Genomic DNA, 18,728 nt, shown 5'->3' on the forward strand with positions numbered 1-18,728 from the left:
CGCTGCACCATTTCACATCACCTGCAGTGTATTAGTGTTCCAATTTCTCCACGTCCTTACCAGCACTTATTAACTATCTGTCTTTTTGAATACAGACATTCTAGTGCGTATGAAGTGCTATCTCATAATGTTTTTGATTTGCATTTCCTTTATGGCTCATGATGTTGAGCATCTTTTCATATTGTTATCAGCCAGTAGTGTATCTTCTTTGGTCTAGCTTTTCTTTTAAACTGCAAGTACCTCTGGACAGGGACCTTGTCCAAATTCAAATGTTACTTATTAGCTGAATTATCTTTGGTAAGTCACTTTTGTTTTTTGAGGAAGATTAGCCCTGAGCTAACTGCTGCCAATCCTCCTCTTTTTGCTGAGGAAAACTGGCCCTGAGCTAACATCCGTGCCCATCTTCCTCAGCTTTATATGTGGGATGCCTACCACAGCATGGCTTGCCAAGCGGTGTGATGTCTACACTGGGATCCGAACCGGTGAACCCCGGGCCGCCGAGAAGCAAGACGTGCGAACTTAACCGCTGTGCCACCGGGCCAGCCCCTCGCTTAACTTTTATTAGCTTCAGGTTCCTTGTTTGTAATGCGGAGATAATAATACAAACTATCTAAAAAAGGAGTGAGAACTGAGATAAGGCATGTAAAGAACTTAGCACACAGCTGGACACTGAATAGGTGGTCAGCAGTGAGGACTATTATTGTTAACAACAGACTTGATCATTAACACTTTACGATCCATAAATTCTTTGAAACAGTTCTTCCCATAAGGGGAGAATCTAAGATCTGGGCCAGAAAAGCTGGGAGAAGGGGGCAAGGGGAGTTCAAAAGGGGGAGAAAAAAGGAAAAAGAAAACGGTTATCGGCAGATCATTTTCAGAGTTGTAGGAGTCACTGCCAGATGCCAGCTGACAGCCTGCTCCTCCAGCCTTCCAATAATGATTTAAGCACCTAATTCACTGTATTAAATCCATTTCTGTTTAGAACAGCTAGTTTCTCCTTACTGCCACTGAACCCTGACAGAAACAGGGAGGAAGGAAGTCTTAGTCACAGCTGTATCACTACAGCCTTGCACACTACATGACATATGACATTAGGTGATCAATAACTGAAGTGAACCAAATAGAATGAATGAGTACATGAATGAATGGAATGAACAAATGGACAAACACCAGAATATGTTTGGAATGCATGCCCAGCTAGGTGATGAGGATCCCCCGCCCCAGAGGGCCCTGGCAGCAGCCAAGCTTCTCCATAACCGTCTGTAATCCAGCACCGCTGCACAGACTCTACAATAGAATACTTATCATTTTTTTGTGGCCCACGCTCAGGGATTATAGACTCTAGAGAATGCTACTTTCTTTTATTTATTTCTTGAAGTCAGGAGTGAGAAGGTAAAAAGGCCTCCACTTAAGCTTTTTGGCATATAAATAGCTCACAGTGGAAAGAAAACGGGAGTCAATGGTTCCAAATTCAAAATAAAGACAGGCTATTCTGACAAGGTCCAAATTACAGAGTGCTCCAGGTGCAAATAAAGAGAGACACTTTTCAGAGAAATCCTATTTTGCTATTCAATTCTGAAAGAGAGAGTCAAGTCAAGAAAACCCTGATAGCCTCCCACAAATCGATTTGGTTTCAGCAGCCATTTGGGGCAGCACGCAGTCAGACAACAAACCATCCTTTAAGCTTCTGTCCTACTTGCCACGTTCCCTTCCTTCAGAGCCTGGAAAAGTATCACGGCCACTTGATTCTGCCACACTGCGCAAAGACAGGCAGGCTCTACATTCCTGATGCACAAACTTGCAAATCACTGTCTTCCCCAGATATCTTTCATGGCTGAAACTGCAGAAGCCTTGCAAGAACCCCGCAGCTATCAGAATATGACAGGTTTGCATTTTGCAGTCTATTTTGGGGTCCCTCTTGACAGGCCTTCATTACTGTAAAACATTCTTTGTTCTTCCATGTTATCATTTATTGAAATCATGTCTAAAACACTCCTTCACTCATGTCCCCTCATTCACTAAGCACAGGCAACTGCTGAGTGCCTACTGTGTGCCCATCCATTGAGAACACAGTTCCTCTAAGCTCTGGACTGATTCTTTTGGGGTCAACACTCCTAAAGGCTGTGTCTCCTAAGTTGTTTTCATTACAGCATTAGTTTAACAGCAAAAAACTGGACAATGCCTAATCATAATGTAACCAACCATAAGGGAATGGTCAAACAAAATATGATGTTTCTACTTGATAGGATATTGTACCACCATTAAAAACAAAGTTTATAAGCAGGCTAAGCTTAATAAATGCTTATATTAAATGAAAACCAAGCAGGACCCATATCAACATAGAATATAATCTCAATTATGTTTATAAAATGCAAAGAATGAATAGGTAAGAATAGGCCAAAATGTTAATTTTAAGATTATGGGCAATATCTCCTCTGCATACTTCTCTGAATATTCCTGCTCACTGTAGAAAATTTAAAAAATAAAAGTATAAAAAATAAATAAAAATCACCTCTAACATGCCACCACTATTACTAATTTGGTATTTTGCTGTCCATTATATATGTGAGAATAAAAATTCATAAATATATATATTGCATATATTCCTTGCAAAATTTTTAAAAATCTTTAAAATGGGGAAGAATAAGAAATGTTGTTTACGGGCCGGCCCAGTGGCATAGCGGTTAAGTTCACAAGTTCCGCTTGGGCGGCCCGGGGTTCGCCAGTTCAGATCCCGGGTGCGGACATGGCACCACTTGGCACGCTGTGCTATGGTAGGTGTCCCACATATAAAGTAGAGGAAGATGGGCATGGATGTTAGCTCAGGACCACTTTTCCTCAGCAAAAAAAAAAGAAAGAAAGAAAGGAAGGAAAAAAAGAGGAGGATTGGCAGCAGTTAGCTCAGGGCTAATATTGCTCAAAAAAAAAAAAAAAAAAAAAGAAATGTTGTTTAGGGGCTGGCCCCATGGCTGAGTGGGTAAGTTCTCACGCTCAGCTTTGGTGGCCCAGGGTTTTGCTGGTTCGGATCCTGGGTGCAGTACATGGCACTGCTCATCAAGCCACGCTGAGGCGGCATACCACATGCCACAACTAGAAGGACTCACAACTAAAATATTCAACTATGTACCGGGGGGCTTTGAGGAGAAGCAGCAGGAGGGAAAAAAAAGAAGAAGATTGGCAACAGATGTTAGCTCAGGTGCCAATCTTAAAAAAAAAAATGCTGAGACATACGAGGATAATGTACTGTTAACTGAAAGAGTCAAATTATATGTACAATATGAGTAAAAGAACATCCTGTAAAAAGACTTATTTTTCACTGCTTTGTACCCTATCAAATTTGTGCTGTTATATACAACTATTTAAAATAAATGAAAATTATTATTCTCCCACTTCCCTCCAAAATTCCAGAAGAAATATATTAAGATGAAATGAATATGGGTGTTTTTCTCCCCTCTTCCCTATTATCCAATTTTTGATGTAATATAGTTATACCACTTTAAAAAATAATTTTAAAAAGTCTATGCTTTCCTCAAGGTCACCCTAATTCAAAGTATCTATTAGCAATTTCTCTTTAAACAACCTGAGTGCCCCCAAGCAGCCTTCTTTGCTGCAGAGCCCCAGGGATCAGCAGGACAGGGCCCTCTGGTGAATATCTGGGGGGGGGGGGGGCCTGCAGGAAGCCCTAGTCCCCCATCAACACCTGTGAGCACTTCCTCCAGAGTGAGTAGGGATGCAGAAATGCATCCACGCATGGCGTCGTGGTACTGCCTGAAGGTGAAAGGCTGGGTGAGAAGGCCTCTGAAACGACTGGCAAAGGAGATGAGTGCTTCTTTTTTCCAAATGTCCCTGAGCTCCCTTCCCCAAGCTCCCACGGCACCCTCCTCTGGAATCATGATGGTGATGGATCAGGCACTGAGTAATCATTAGTCTCACAATCCCACCCAAACTCTGAGTTTACAAACACTTTCAGTATTAAAAAGTGTTTCATTTAACACTCAGAAAAAAAAGTTTTTGTACCAGGAATCACACCTCCGCTTTATAGCAGAGGAACATGAGGCTTCAGAAGGCTAAGGGACCCATCCAACAAAAATCCAGGCTTTAGTCTCTAAAGACTACGCTTCCCTTCACAGGCAGCCTCTAGGATCCTGAGTCAGGGACAGCTCTTCTCATTCAGGCTCTTGGCACAGCCTGAGAGGAAATGCTCAGGGGCAGGTGGTGGCCTAGTAAGCCGGTGCCACTCAGTTCAGGACAGCCTAGAGGTTCCAACTGACCATCCGACAAACACCAGGTCCTCGGACACAGTGATTTTGGCTGGAGAGGAGGAGCAGGCTGGGGGCGGTTTACAGTAACCGCCCCCACAGGAGTCAGGAACTACAGACCAGGAACCAGCCCATCTAGGCTTCACAAATCAGAGGGGTTTGAATCTCAGCTCCCCCTCCTACTCTGTGACCTTGAGTAACTTCACCTGTTCCCTCATTTACAAAACAAAGATAGTTACAGCGCTCTCGGTGTAGAGTTTTTGGGGGGATCAAACGAGGTGTGCATTGAGGTAAACACTTCACATGCATTGGCATACAGTAAGCACTCGATAAACAGCAGCAGTATTAATAATCCTGACAATTGATATTAGTAGTCATGATGATTTAGGAGCACATCATAGTGGGAGAAAATGTGTAGCCAAGGGACAATGTCAGAGGTTACTGAAGAAACGAAGGAGCTTCAGTTTCTCCATCTTTTTCCTCTTCAATATGTTCACTGGGAAGCTAGAGCCCCTTTATGTTCAGTGACTTCTCCCCTCAAGATGCGCTGCTAGAAGAATCAGTGAAAACCATGCCATGGACTGTGTGAATTCTGGTGAATTTCCATCCATAAATTACTGATCAGAAAGAAGTGATTTCACAAGACCCACAAGGCAACCTCTGAAGTAAAACAGAAGGCAGCCATAGCACCCCAGATACGGAGTGCGGCCTGCTCCCCCTGCACCACCTGAGGCAGCAGCCTGGACACAGGTGAACACTGCACCAAGAGCCTCGGCTCCTGGAAAGCTGGAGCCGCAATCTCACTCTGCCACTGTGACACCTCGGACGTGTCCCCTCTCCGGGCTCGGTTTCCTTGTCTGCAAAATGAAGTGCTCAACTAGCTGAGCTTTACTGCACCAAAGAGCTCAGAGACCTTTCATCTCCAGGTTCATCTGCACGCATCTCTTTGCAGACTAATGCTGGCTTCACTGCCTTCCTTCAGGCCTCGTGCACCAATTATCATGTACCTCTTTGGGTCTGGCAAGGAGAGAAAGGAAGGTGGCACTGGTTTTGATTTTCATAAAATATTTGACAGCCCTTTGGAAACCTCACCATAAAAAGAAACTGGCTCTTGCCAGCCACAGGTAATAAACTAACAACTAATCTTGCAGAGACAATCACCCAAAAGAGGTATCACAATGGCCACCAAGAAGAAGGAGATTAAATTTAAAGCGAGAGAAGGGAAGATTAACTTTATGGGCAGAAAGATGACAAGGGTAATATACTTAGCCAAATACAAGTCTAGAATTGCCGTGCTGAGTTCTGTACTTTTGAATTTGAGAAAACCTCAAGAGCTGGTAATTAGACCTGAATCTTATCATCGCCACTTAATATATGAGTAATGTTTTATAAACACTTCCACCTTCAAGGTGTCACTTAATTCTCATTCACAACAAACACTTCTTTCTACCATAATCAGATGAGGAAACGGGCTCAAAACGGTTAAGACACTTGCCCAAGATCCCACAGCTAAGAAGTGCAGGGCTGGGAGGCCAAGCATGGACTGGAGTCCAAGTTCACTGGTCTTTCCAAGCTTATTTATGCCTTTCCTCTGCAGGCCAAAACAGAGAGGAGGAGAGAGCTTATATTCGGCGTGACTTCATTTATGTGTGCAATCCAGCACAGTAGCCAAGTTGGGAAGAAGCCAGCTATGCAAATTTTAAAAGTGAAGTCCCCAAACATAAAAATAAATGTTGTGGGATGCCATTGGGGAACATCTCTGACACATGGCTTCTGCTGCTAAAGCAGTGATTCTCCATGAGGGTGATTTTGCCCCCCAGGGGACATTCGGCAATGCCTGAAGACATTTTGATTGTCACAACTGGGGGATGCTACTGGCATCCAGGGGGTAGAAGCAAGAGATGCTGCTAAACATCCTACAACACACAGGACAGCCCCCTATAGCAAAGAATAATCTGTTAAAAATAGATGATGGATGACGCTCTCAATCTTAGCAAACCAGAGCAGCAGAAAGATAGGTTATGCTTTCAAAGAACAAAGCTCTCTACTAATATGAGGTGGTATTAATATTCTGGACTTGGCTTCAGGTTTTTCCAGGCTTGGATCCAGCTCTAATTCACTCTGTGACTCTGGGCAAGTCACTTAACCACTCTGTCATATTTCCCCTATAAAACAAGGGGGGGAGGTGGCATTTTTTAACAAAGTGATTCTCAAACATTTCTGTACCTGATAATGGCCTGGGATTCTGGCTAATATGCAAATTCCTAGGTTCCATTCCCAGAGATTCTGCATTTTTAACAAGTACCCCAGGGGAAGCTGTTGTAGTTGGTTAGCAAATTGCAGTTTGAATAGCATGAGAAAACAAACAAAAAATGTGTGTGGCTCTTTCTAAGCAGGATTTGTGAGTTTGAGGAATTGTGCCATCAGTACCCCAGGGGTTAATCTAGAAGCCTCCTGACCTGTGGGAAAACTACAGGGGGCCATCTCAATGGGGCTCCAACTTCTCTAAGGCCGAGAGGGCCTGGGAGGTGGCTCAGCCATGAGACAGGAGCTAAGGAGCAGCTAGAACCACAAAAGTAGTCCCTCAACCTGAGAGGCTGCTCAAGGAACAAAGCCCCAACCACAAAACCACAAACACCCCAAAGAGGGTGGGGAGAGGTGACAGGACTTAGGACATCAAGTCAAATGCATTAGCCAACAAGGAGCAGAACCATTGTCAAATCACAGACAGGAGCCCATGGGAAGACCTGAACACACTCAGTGAAGAGTCTCATTTACTCATGACAATCATTTGGTCCCCTGTTACCTCCTCTGGGAAGAGGTATCTACAACATTTAAGAGGAGACTAGCAGAAGTGAGGCCTTAGAGACCCAGCCTGCAGGGGTAACTGAGAGCCAGGAAGGGCTGAACACGCACTGCAGGCGCCCGTTACTCTGACCTGTCTGTCCTCTAGACCAAAACTGAAAGCCATCCCCTGCCATTCATTCACAGCCCTGTTCCCCATCCCACCCTCCTGTGTCCCATACCCCAAAAGGTTGAGAAATAAGTGAATCCAGGCCCTGGCTAATGAACCAAATATAGGCAGACTCACACCCTGTCCGTTCCTTTTCATCTCTCACCTTAATTAAAGCACCCTCATCCTGTCCGGATCTCCTGCTTAATTACCAGGCAGAGGGACACGGTCAGGGCACAGCCTGGGAACAGAAAGGGGAGCCTGGGACATCCACAGGGGCTTTCCAACAAGCCAATACCACACATGAAAGACCGATGCAATCCTTTCACTTGTCATTTTACCCTTTCTGCTTCCATAAAGGATGTGGAACAACCTACTGCCACAGGTATCACAGGCTTCTAACACTCATCTTCCCATAAAGGGAAATTGCTGCTAGGACACGGCAGGCACATCTTACTCTTTATTCTGAGAAAATCACTGAACGTTAGGATCACCTGTGAATTGTTTTTAAAATGATGATGCCAGAGTCCCAACACAGCCCAAGTAAGTCAGAATCTCTGGTGTTGGGTGCCATGCATCAATATTTTTGAAAAAACTCCCGAAGGGATTCTAATGTACAGCCAGGGATGGCATTCACAGGGCTACGGTCTCACAGTGGGGACAGTGAGCTCCAACTCGCAAAGTGAAAATCACCAGCGACATTCATACCCAAAGTGAATTTGGGATAACAATAAAGGGAGACAGAAGGAAAAGCTTCCTCTCTTCAAAAGGAAGAAAAACAATCTGACAGGGAAATTTTAAATAGAGGCTGAAGAGCAGAGAACCAGCTTCTTTACAGAGGGCAGAAAACCAATGCGTTTTGCCTCATAAATGCCTGTTTTATTTCAATCAAGTACTAACACTGTATCAGGCACAGGAGAGAACAGCAAAGTATGAAGTAAGACATCTGGTCTTCAGAGTGTAGACCTTCTAAGGGAGTAAAACTGGAAGCATCGAGCGGTTCCTACTAAGGCAGGATCTCCTGGTGCTGATGTGCAGGGGACGGCAAGGAGCTAGAGGTCAACCAGGCTGCGCCAGGCCCCAGGGATGCTTCAGGCTCCAGCCACACTCAGATACTCCCACAGGTGCTGCAGGACTCAATTTCCAGTCTGTTTCCTGTACCACTCGGTCCACCCTGCTGGCCTATTGCCAGCCAGCTCTAAAATGTCTAAGTGAGGGACACAAGGGGCCTCCTGCTGCCCATGAAGTTGCAGCTATATTAATTTCCCTTCCAAATTAACATTCCACTGCTCCGTAATAAAGCTGTCAGCTCCCAACAAAGGACACTGGCTAAGAAAGGTGGCCAAGGCTGTTCCAGCAGAGGGCACAGTGGCTACTTGATGCCAAGGGTGGGAGGCCCACAGGGGGACCCTAACCTTCCAGACTGACAGCCAGCTTTCTCACCACCAGAATGAACTCAAAAGCCCCTCCCTGAATGGCCATCCCCCCTCACTGCACATTTACCACTTGGCCAATGCGCTTGGGACTGAAACAGAATTAATCCCTGCTCTAGCCACATTTCTTTTTTCCCAGAGAATGAATCTGATAGACCCGCAGTGTCGATAGGAGAGTACCACTCTGAATGCTAATTACCCCAGGAGTTCTGCAGAGGGCTCAGGAGAGGCTGGGACGATGGCCTCCAGGGCGTGGGCACTCCCTGGGTTTAGAAACCCTACCTGGTGTTATCGGCAGCAACCCGGTGCGGGGACCGCCCTCCCAGTCGCAACAGCAGTAGCCAGAGACCCTCAAGTTTCCTCCAGGGTAACATAAGGCTGGTGGCCAGAGCTGCAGCGGTCAGGCAGTGGGGAGAGAAGCAAGTGGGCTGCCTGCAGACAGTGTGAAGCTCCACTCCACTCCACTCCACCGAGGGAAACCGGCAGTGGGTGAGGATTTAAAATGCAGCAGATGAGATTTAGGCTAGATTCACAGATGAACTTCCTGACACAGAGGGAAGCACTGGAAAGGCTGACCCATTACTTAAATTTCACGGTAGAGCAACAAGGGGCTGATTGTACTGTCTGCCAGCAAGCGAATGAGAGGTAAGGAGGCAGCCTTCTGTGCACAACGGTCAGAAGCAGGGACCTCACCAGGCTGGCCCACAGCCGCCTGACATCCACAACTTTTTTGCTTTTTAAAATAAGATAAATAGAACAGTCTGAAAATCCCCAGCAACATGCACTTTTAAATATACTTATTCTTTGATCTAGGAATTCCAATTCTAGGAATCTAAGAAAATGGTAAAAAGAAATCCAGTCAAATATTTTTATATATTTTAGGGGAAAATATGTATTTATGTATTTTAGTGGATGCAATCTAAATGCCCACCTATTGAATAAGGAATGACGAAGAAAATTATGATACATGTACCCCAAGACTATTATGTAGCAAATAAAAATGTTTTTAAGGAATACGTAATAATCTGGGAAATGCATGATATAATGTTAAGTGAATAAAGTATTTTAAACTGTGTATTTTGGAAAAAAAAAAAAAAAACAAAACCAACAATGTATATGTGCATTTCAAAAAAGAATGGAGGGAAATACACCAAAGTGTTAGCAATAATCATCTCTGGGTGTGGAGATAAACATTTTTATTTTCTTCTTTTTTGGTATTTTCCAAGTATTCTAAAATAAGCACATTACCCTAATAATCAGAAAATGACATAAAAAAAAGAAAAGAGCAGTGTGCTCTCTGACGTCCCTCAGCGCCATAAATCTACTTCATCTGCACAGCCATTATTCCCAGAAAGCAAAACAGTGACACTCAATCTTGTACTTGGCAAGACAAACATATCCTTGACTCCAAAATGGCTCAGCACACCCACTGCAGCCACCTGAAAACCACTCGTCACCATTTCCCACTGAGAGGCAGAGGGTCTCCCCCTCAAAGATTCATGGGGCTCTCATTCTGTGGCCAGGCCCTCCCTTCACATCCTCTGAAAGGCAAGGGAGAAAGGTGGAATCCTGCAAAGAATTGGGATTTACTGGATTAACCTGCTAAGTTTCGAACTGCCAGATTTAGAGACCATCACTATTTACTGAATGTCCACTATAAGCCAGGAACTGGGCAGGATGCTTTCACATACTTTGCACAGTAGGACTCATTCGCCCCATTTTATACATAAAGAGACTGAAGCTCCAGAACTCACATCAACTTGCCTCAAATCACAGATAGTAAGTGGCAGGGCTGAGACCAAATGCTGCTCACCTGGCTCCAGGTCAGGAAAGGTTTCCTCCTCAGTCACCTCTAGCATCAGCATCTTCGCAGGGAATACGATGCAGACCACACTTCTTCCTTACAGATTTACACCCCACTCTTGGTACCCTGAGACAGTCCACTCACTGTTTCTTGCCCACTTTCTATCTCCATCACCACCCATGGATGCAAACACACTAGCCTCATGTGGATCCACTGCAGCCAAATTCCCCAGCCTGCCTCATGACCCTTAAAGATGATGCTCTGCGGGATGGCGCTCACTGACAAAGCCCTCTCTGGTGGTGTCTGAAGCTCTGGTAAGAGGAGGGGGTCCTACAGCTCACAGCAAAAACACATTCCTCCAAGGATCTCCTTTATGCTCACAACATCTCTGAAGCAGGCAGGCCTTTATCCCCTTTTACAGATGGGGAAACCGAGGTTAGAGAGCGGGCTGACCTGTTCTAAGTCGAATAAGCAGCAGAGCTAGCACTAGAACTCAGGTCACTGATTTCTGGCCCAGTGAGCTTTCTACCACAGATGAGAATAAGGACTTGGGCTCCGAAGCCTGGAGGCCTAGGTCCAAATCTCAGCCCCACTACTTAGAAGCTGTGTGCCCTGGGCTCATGACTTAAGTCTCATTTTCCTCAATCACAACAAGAAGAAGATAACAGTCCCACCTCACAGAGCTGTTGTGAGGATTAAATGAGATAATACATATAAAGAGCTAGCAGGAGCCTGGGATGCTGTCAGCTCTATTATCACCCCACCCTGAAGGCAGAGAAGCAGGACTTTTCCATCTCATCTCCCTCCTATGCGAGGCCCAAAAAGCTTTAGTCTGAAAACAGGGCCATGAGGGCCTGTGCCAACTCACATGGAGCCAGCTGCTGTCTTACGAGGCCTGGCCAGTAGTCCCCACCTGGTCTTCAGATCTTACTGAGACGACTCTGACTACGCTCTTCTCTCTGCCATCAAGGCTCTTCCTCGTCCCCCTTCATTCTCTAAGTCTCCTTCAGTGGCACCTCTGAGGTCAGCTCATCCAGGAAGTCTTCCCGTACCTCCCCAGGCTGGATTGGGTCCCACAGATTCCTACTGGGGTGCTCGCTACAATTATCAAAACTGGCTCTGCACTTCCTGTCTCCCCCACTAGACTCAGCCGCTAAAGGCAGGGACTGTGCTACATGCACGGTCTGATCTTCAGTACGTAGCCATCTGGATTGGTTTCCTACTGCTACCATAACAAATAAAATAACACAAATTTATCATTTTACAGTTCTGGAGGTCAAAAGTCCAAAATCAGTTTCACGGGGCTAAATTCAAAGTGGCCGCAGGGCTGCATTCCTTCTGGAGGCTCCAGGGGAGAATCCATCCTCGCCTTCTTCAGCTTCGGAGGCTGCCTGCATTCCCTGCTCACCGCCCCCGCATCACTCTGATCTCTACTACTGCTGTCACGTTCCCTCCTCTCCACTCTGACCCTTCCAATTACACTGGGCTCTCCAGACAATCCAGGATAATCTCCCTATCCCAGGATCCTTCACTTCATCACACCATTTACCACATAAAGTAACATATTTGCACGTTCTGGGGATTAGAACAAGGACATCTTTTGGGGAGGGGGCCATCATTCGGCCTACTTCACTATCACAGCACCCAGGGTACAGCAGGCGGACGGGGACTGTCTGCCTCATGCAAGGGACCATGTTCCACGTGGTTCTAAACCACTGAGAAGTAGAACCTTCCAGCTGGTTTGGGGGGGGAAAGCCAAAATCTCCCAAAGGGAGCCCTCTCTCCATAACCAACAACTCCGAGTTTCTTTGGCTAACGTGGAAGCAGCCCACACCTACGCTCCACACCTCCACGTTAGGTAAAAACCTACTAGTTGATTCTCTGAACTCTGAAAGCATGGATAGATGAATCAATCTCAAAAACCATCCGGTAATTGCCCTTTAGAAAGACTGACAGGCACAGTCTATGTCTTCCTAGAGCTCACAATCCACAGAGCGTCATTGCAATGTGAACAGAAGCCAAAAGGCAGCAGGATAAGGGTTCTATCACTTACCAGCATGAGTCAGATTTGATAAATATCGCATATTATAAATACAGCACATTCTTTGAAATTTCATCAAAATCAAGCTTTAAATTAGCAGGCTACAGTAGCAACCTAGCAACTCAACCACATTCGTTTCCACTTGAGCCTGGTACCTGAACAAGAAAGTGTCAGAACCTCAGAGGAAAAGGGCAGGCTAGGTCCAGGGCTCACCCACGATGTGGAATGTGGCAAGTAAGGAGGGGCAATGGAAGGAGCCCAAGCTGAGACCTGAACCCTGACTCTCCAATCTATCCTATGTGACCATGGGCTTATTAATCAACCTCTCTGAGCTTTCTCAATATAAACACAATGAATCCATTAATACCCACAGGTAAAATGCCTAGGGTGGGGCTGGCCCCCTCCTTCCTGCCACTGAAAGAATCAAGCTGGCAGAGCAAGTACACCCTCTCAGAGGGTGCAAATTGGTGCATGTGCATGATACGCATGGCCCCCACACACCTCCATGATTTCTGCCACGTCCCTGTCCAACCTGTACTTCCACTTTTCTTGAAATAGACCACAAAGACTAGCCACATCCTAAGCAATAACAGCTGCCAAACAATGAGTCTGACGTTCGAGCTATAGTTCTCTTCAAACACACGCGAGAAAAATCATATACTCATGTACAAAACTATTAAAATAAAAAATATTCACCCCTGTATTATCTCATTTCCTGTCACTCTTTGGAAAACGCTGGTGAAAAAACCTGAGTTCTGGTCTCAGCTTAATTAAAAACTATTATGTATGCTCTTCTCTGAGACTCAGTTTCCTCCAAATAATACAGAGGATGGTGTAGACAGCCTTTCCTTCTCCTTCCCGCTCTGAGCTTTATTATCAAGTGGTCCAAATAAGCAAAAGAATCCAAGCAGGGAACTTTCTAAGAAGGTAACGAATACCACTCAAAATGATTAGAGTCCTTCATCTTAAAACCAGATGGAGGAAAAGGATAAGAAATAGCATGACAAAGAGGGATAGGCCGCACTTTCCTTCATCTCTAAAGACTCTGACTTTGTGCTTCTCCTTCATGGGATTTATTACATCAGCAGTTTTTCACCAGAGAGGGCACTTGGTTTTGTAAAGGGGACAACCTAGATGTGAATCCCAGCTCGGGTGGTTGTCGGGTTTTATCAACTGAGGCAAGACATATAACCTCGCAGTTTCCACAGCTGTAAAATGGGTAATACCTCCTTGGGGTTGGGGATTAAGTGTGAGTAACTTGTCTAAAGCACCTGGCACAGGCTGGCTACAACCGCTGTTCGCTATGACTATCGTGCCTGTACTAAGCGGAGGAGTACGTGTCTGCCTCTGGCCCTCAATTACAAACTCTCTGAAGGCAGGAACACCTTGCTCATCTTCCACTCCTCCACTGTGCCTAGCATAGCGTGTCACACAAAATAAAGATCTCAACCCGCATTAGGAGCAGAAAGAGTGCTTGCTCCACCACAGGAAACTGGCTATGACCGGAGACGTGTAAATAAGAAGCGAATCTTCCCCAACAAAAAACAAATGTTCCCTCTTCCTAAAATAAAAGTCTTAAGAAATCCACCAAAAGTAAACAGTGGTTGTCTTTGGTGCTTGGGGCGTGATCCCTCCCTTCTATCTTCCTTTGTAACATTCTAAATTTTCCACAATGTGTACATAATAGGAAAAATTATTTAAAGTATTACAAGGATTAATGCGAATGCTTGACTCTGAATCAGAAAGTAGGAGACCTGGGGTCCAGTCTCCCATTACATATCTGGCTACCTGACCTCAGGCAAATCACTCCACTTTCCAATGAAATGACAGGAACAATAGCCACTCTGATGACATCACCAGGCTGCTGGGAGCCAGGGCGCCCAGGTCCAGGCCACGAACACCCTATCACCGCTGACGAGAGCTCTGGAATCTTCCAAGCATGCCTGGAGGCCCACGAGTTTTCACTTTTTATTCCTAACCAGACCTTTATTCCTTTATTTGTGTCATACCCTCATAAATGTTATTCTTGTCATAAAAAGAAATAATAACCCACAAAGCTGCAGCCTTTTTCTCATCCTATAAACGTGCTACAAAACTAATGAGAACGAATTTGAGGCTGTGATCATAACTCTCTGTTAATGAGCACCACCCGTGTTTGAAACACCACCAGCTGTGAGCCCTTATTTTCACAGTGTGTTTTGTTTCTTTCTTCCATTTTTTTTTTTCCTAATACACTTAAAACTTCAGACCTGAGTACTCACTGGCAGATCGTTTGGATCAGAGGGAAGGAGGCAAAACAGCTAACCAGAACCATCAGAAAGAAAGCTGGGACCTTGGAAACTTGGAGCCTAATTGTCGGCTCTAAACCAAACACTTCCCCTGCCTAAAGTCAAATCAAACTAGCAACCTCTTTTTTTAATCCATAAACATTTAGTTTATTTACACGAATTACACTCAAGTCAGAAGGAGATACAACTGATTCTCAGCATGCAGGTGTGGCCCAGCACTGAGGAAGCTGATGTACAACTGCACCACCATCCTAACAGCAACTATCTTTGATCCACCAGCACCCTCATTCTTAAAAGGCACCATTAGGCGAGTGAGAACAGAGGGTGACAGTCCCACACAGATGACTCTTAAAAGGCACAGCCAAGAAGGGGCTGTGTCCATTAGCCCTGCAGAGCCGGGGGGAGAGGACAAGAAAGGACAAGAAAGGGGCACCAAAAGAACAAACTGACCAATACGGACCTCTTTTACTCACGTTACAAACTTATATCCAAAATTAGCTGGAAAGGTAGGTCAATGGAAGGAAGGCAGAGTGCAAATGTATTTGCAGAAACTTCCGTTTATTCCTTCCTCTGGGAGACAGAGGTCTTCAGATGCATGATTTCCACAGGGGTCAGTCACCCAACAATAACAGTTACAATTCCTAACAGTTCAACTTTCTCATCAATAAAATGTGGGCAATAATCAACTGCATCATAAATTGTTGTGAAAATTAAATGAGGTAATACACAAAAGCACTGAGAACAGTGTCTGGTACATAGCAAGCTACCAATAATTATTCGCACGCCACATTACAATTTTTCATACGTTATCCCATTTGATCATAAGAACTGTGCGAGGCAGGTTTTATTCTCACAGGACACTGGTTCAAGGAGATAAAGGACTTGTCCAGAGTTACAAAGCTAAAGGGCCAGGAATCCAGTTGCTCTTAGGACTAACATTCCCTAATCATGGCTGGACCAGAGATGGCTGCTTTAGCAGGAGTTGTACCTTTCCAGTTCAACTGCACTGTGGGCCTGCAGTCAGGGATTCACGATCTCCAAGGCCTCTCTGAATAACCTGAGGCTGGAAAACAGGTTTGATGTGAAGGTGAGATGACACCCTTCCAGAACAGGACTCACATCTGACCCTGGGAGCCTGAGTATCGCCTCTGGGGTGGGCACAAAATGACATTTCTGACATTCTCATTTTCTACATAATAAAACAACTCTCAGCTGCTGCTCCAAGGATCGTCTAGTTACCTTTAATTAATTAAAAACAGCTACCAATTAACAAGCACTATGTTAAACCCTTTACAAACATCTCATAATCCTCACAATTATCCGGGCGGAGGTGAAGAGAGGTATCCGCATCCCTCTTTAATAGGCAAGGAAATGGGGGATTCAGAGAGGCACAAGGACACGAATCCAGTTTGAACCCATCCGCCTGAATTTAACCCCTTGTTCTATTTCCCCTTGCTCCTGGATACACACCCACAGGGCACAGGCCTGGAACACGAGGCTCTTCTCTCTTCAGGGACAGTATAAAACCTAGGGAAGGATTTCGTGCTTTTGCAAATCAAGACTACAACGGCTGCCAGGGTCTTTTTTTTTTTTTTTTGAGGAAGATTAACCCTGAGCTAACATCTGTTGCCAATCCTCCTTTTTGCTGAGGAAAACTGACCCTGAGCTAACATCCGTGCCCATCTTCCTCTAACTTTATATGTGGGACGCCTGCCACAGCACGGCTTGCCAAGTGGTGCCATGTCTGCACCTGGGATCTGAACCGGAGAACCCTGGGCTACCGAACCGGATGGTGTGGAACTTAACCGCTGCACCAGAGGGCCGGCCCCTCTTGATCTTACGTGATTCAGAACAAACCTTCAGAGCACCTCTCCCTTAGCCTGGGTACTTCCTCCTGCTGCCTGTCTCAGGAAGGGGCTCCCTGCCATGGCTGCTACTGAGGAACACAGTGACAGCTGCCATCAGCCCCAGGGCCTCCGCTAGGAGGGACAAGAGAAGACAAAGCCCAGGAGCTAGGGTACAGAAACAAGCCGTGCCTTTTCCCAGCTTGCAGGAGCTATCAGGCCCCAGGAGAGAGGCCTCGGCTGATACTGGACTCATCAGCGCCTGCTCTGCCAAGCACAGACAGCAGGAACAGGACATACGGAAGAATCTCCAACCAGCCCTGCTCACTCCTCTGACCCTACCACCCATAGTGCCCTCCCCGCCTTCTGCTCATCTCTCAATGCCCCAGGGACCCTACTACCACCTTCTCTTTGTAGAATCACCTTGAGCAGCTTCCCCAGACAGTGGCCAGGCCATTATCAGTGAACATTCAGCCAAGACCAACACGTCTGCAAGGTGAGCAGACATTAGATGGCAGCCTTGGGCAGATTTCCCATAATAGAAAAAACTTGTTCTTAATCACCGCCATCTCCAAACCCTCAACCTGCAGAGTGCCAGCAGATCACCAGCAGCTTGGGGCACTGCTGGAGAAGGTGGCACTTTTAAAAGCATGTGTTGGGGGAGGGGTGCCACTGAATTTACATACCACAAACTCAAGTGGGAGGACAAGTGGAACGGACTCCCCAGTAACCCAGGACTCAGGGTCAGCAGTCTCTCTGAAGCCAAGCCCTCCTTTATCATTGCCTCTCTGGAAGGCTGGGGTGAGATGTGGCCTGTGTGTCCCTGGACAGCCATCAGGACAGTCCAGCCCTGGAGACCAGAGCCAGGAGGAAGGTGAACACAGTGAGCCAAGTCACTGAAGAATGGGACAGAAAATTAGGGGGAGGGATGTGGGGTACTACAGCAGGCTGTTTCAGAGAACTTCTGATACAATGCACAGCCCACAGCCAGTGCTAAAATCTCCCTCCCTACAGTCCTCACCCCCATAAGCCCAACCCCTACACACTCCTCTCCCCATATGCCCATGCCCCCTCTATACACTCCTCACCCCCATAAGTCCATCCCCGTCTACACACTCCTCTCCCCCATATGCCCATTCCCCTCTAAACACTCCTCTCCCCCATAAGCCCATCCCTGTCCTCACACTCCTCTCCCCCATACTCCCATCCCCCCTCTACACTACTCTCCCCCATAAGCCCAGCCCCCTCTAAACACTCTTCACCCCCATACACCCATCCCCCTACACACTCCTCTCCCCATATGCCCATCCCTCCTCTACACACTCCTCTCCCCCATACGCCCATCCCTCTCTACACACTCCTCTCCCCCATAAGCCCATCCCTCTCTACACACTCCTCACCCCCATAAGTCCAGTTCCCTCTTGTACCTCTGAGCATCAGCTTCCAAGACATGCTATTCTTCTCAACGCTCCTACTCTACAGATCCATCAACTCTTCTGTTTACAAGGCTGAGGACTCTATCCTAAGCTGGCAAAGAAAAAACAGTTTCCCAGGTCTCTAAGGCACAATGCTGCCAGGAGGGCTGAGTTTAGTGACTCTCCTCAGGCCCCAGCTGGGGCAAAATCTGCTCAGGCCTGCCTCCAACCACCCTATCCAACCAACCTCCCCAAAACCGAGCGCCACCCCCAGCCTTCCATTAAGCCTGCGCCCTCCCGATCCCATTCAGTATAACCCAGCACACACAGCACACCTTGTGAGACAGAAGCCACCTTTTCCCAGCCAGGGGCAAGGGAAACTGAAACCGCTCTGAGGGAACTCCGCCCTCGGCTCTTTCCCACCTTGACCTCTTCCTTCCTCTGGGCGCTGAAGGCACTGGGAGGGACAGGTCAGGTGACCACCTGGCAGACACGTTGGCCTGTCTTAGAGACCAGGGCCAAGGCCACTTGTTGAGCGGTGTGGAGGTGTTCAGGCATAGGGCTCGGACAGGGCAGCGCTTCTCACTGTGCCTCTGACTGCCGGCTGAGTCAGGTCTCACACACCTGGCCTGGAAGCTTCATCAGGAAGCTGCCCTGAGGCAGGGGGTGGGAAGCAGGTTAGTTTCACAAG

The 18,728-nt window shown here is 46.5% G+C and overlaps 1 protein-coding gene and 1 long non-coding RNA gene across 33 annotated transcripts in view; both read right to left on the reverse strand.

The window, feature by feature from the left end:
• The window catches only part of PLEKHA7 (pleckstrin homology domain containing A7), a 198,509-nt gene that overhangs the window by 105,432 nt on the left and 74,349 nt on the right, over nucleotides 1-18,728 (reverse strand). The window lies entirely within an intron of this gene.
• Nucleotides 14,687-18,248, reverse strand: LOC139084229 (uncharacterized). Its single transcript, XR_011541648.1, has 3 exons — nucleotides 18,050-18,248; nucleotides 17,309-17,472; nucleotides 14,687-15,841 (listed from the first exon to the last, which is right to left on the reverse strand). It is a non-coding gene; the product is annotated as an uncharacterized lncRNA (long non-coding RNA).

The sequence above is a fragment of the Equus przewalskii genome, chromosome 6 (genome assembly GCF_037783145.1).
Source record: "Equus przewalskii isolate Varuska chromosome 6, EquPr2, whole genome shotgun sequence".
In the NCBI taxonomy this organism is placed as follows: Eukaryota; Metazoa; Chordata; class Mammalia; order Perissodactyla; family Equidae; genus Equus; species Equus przewalskii.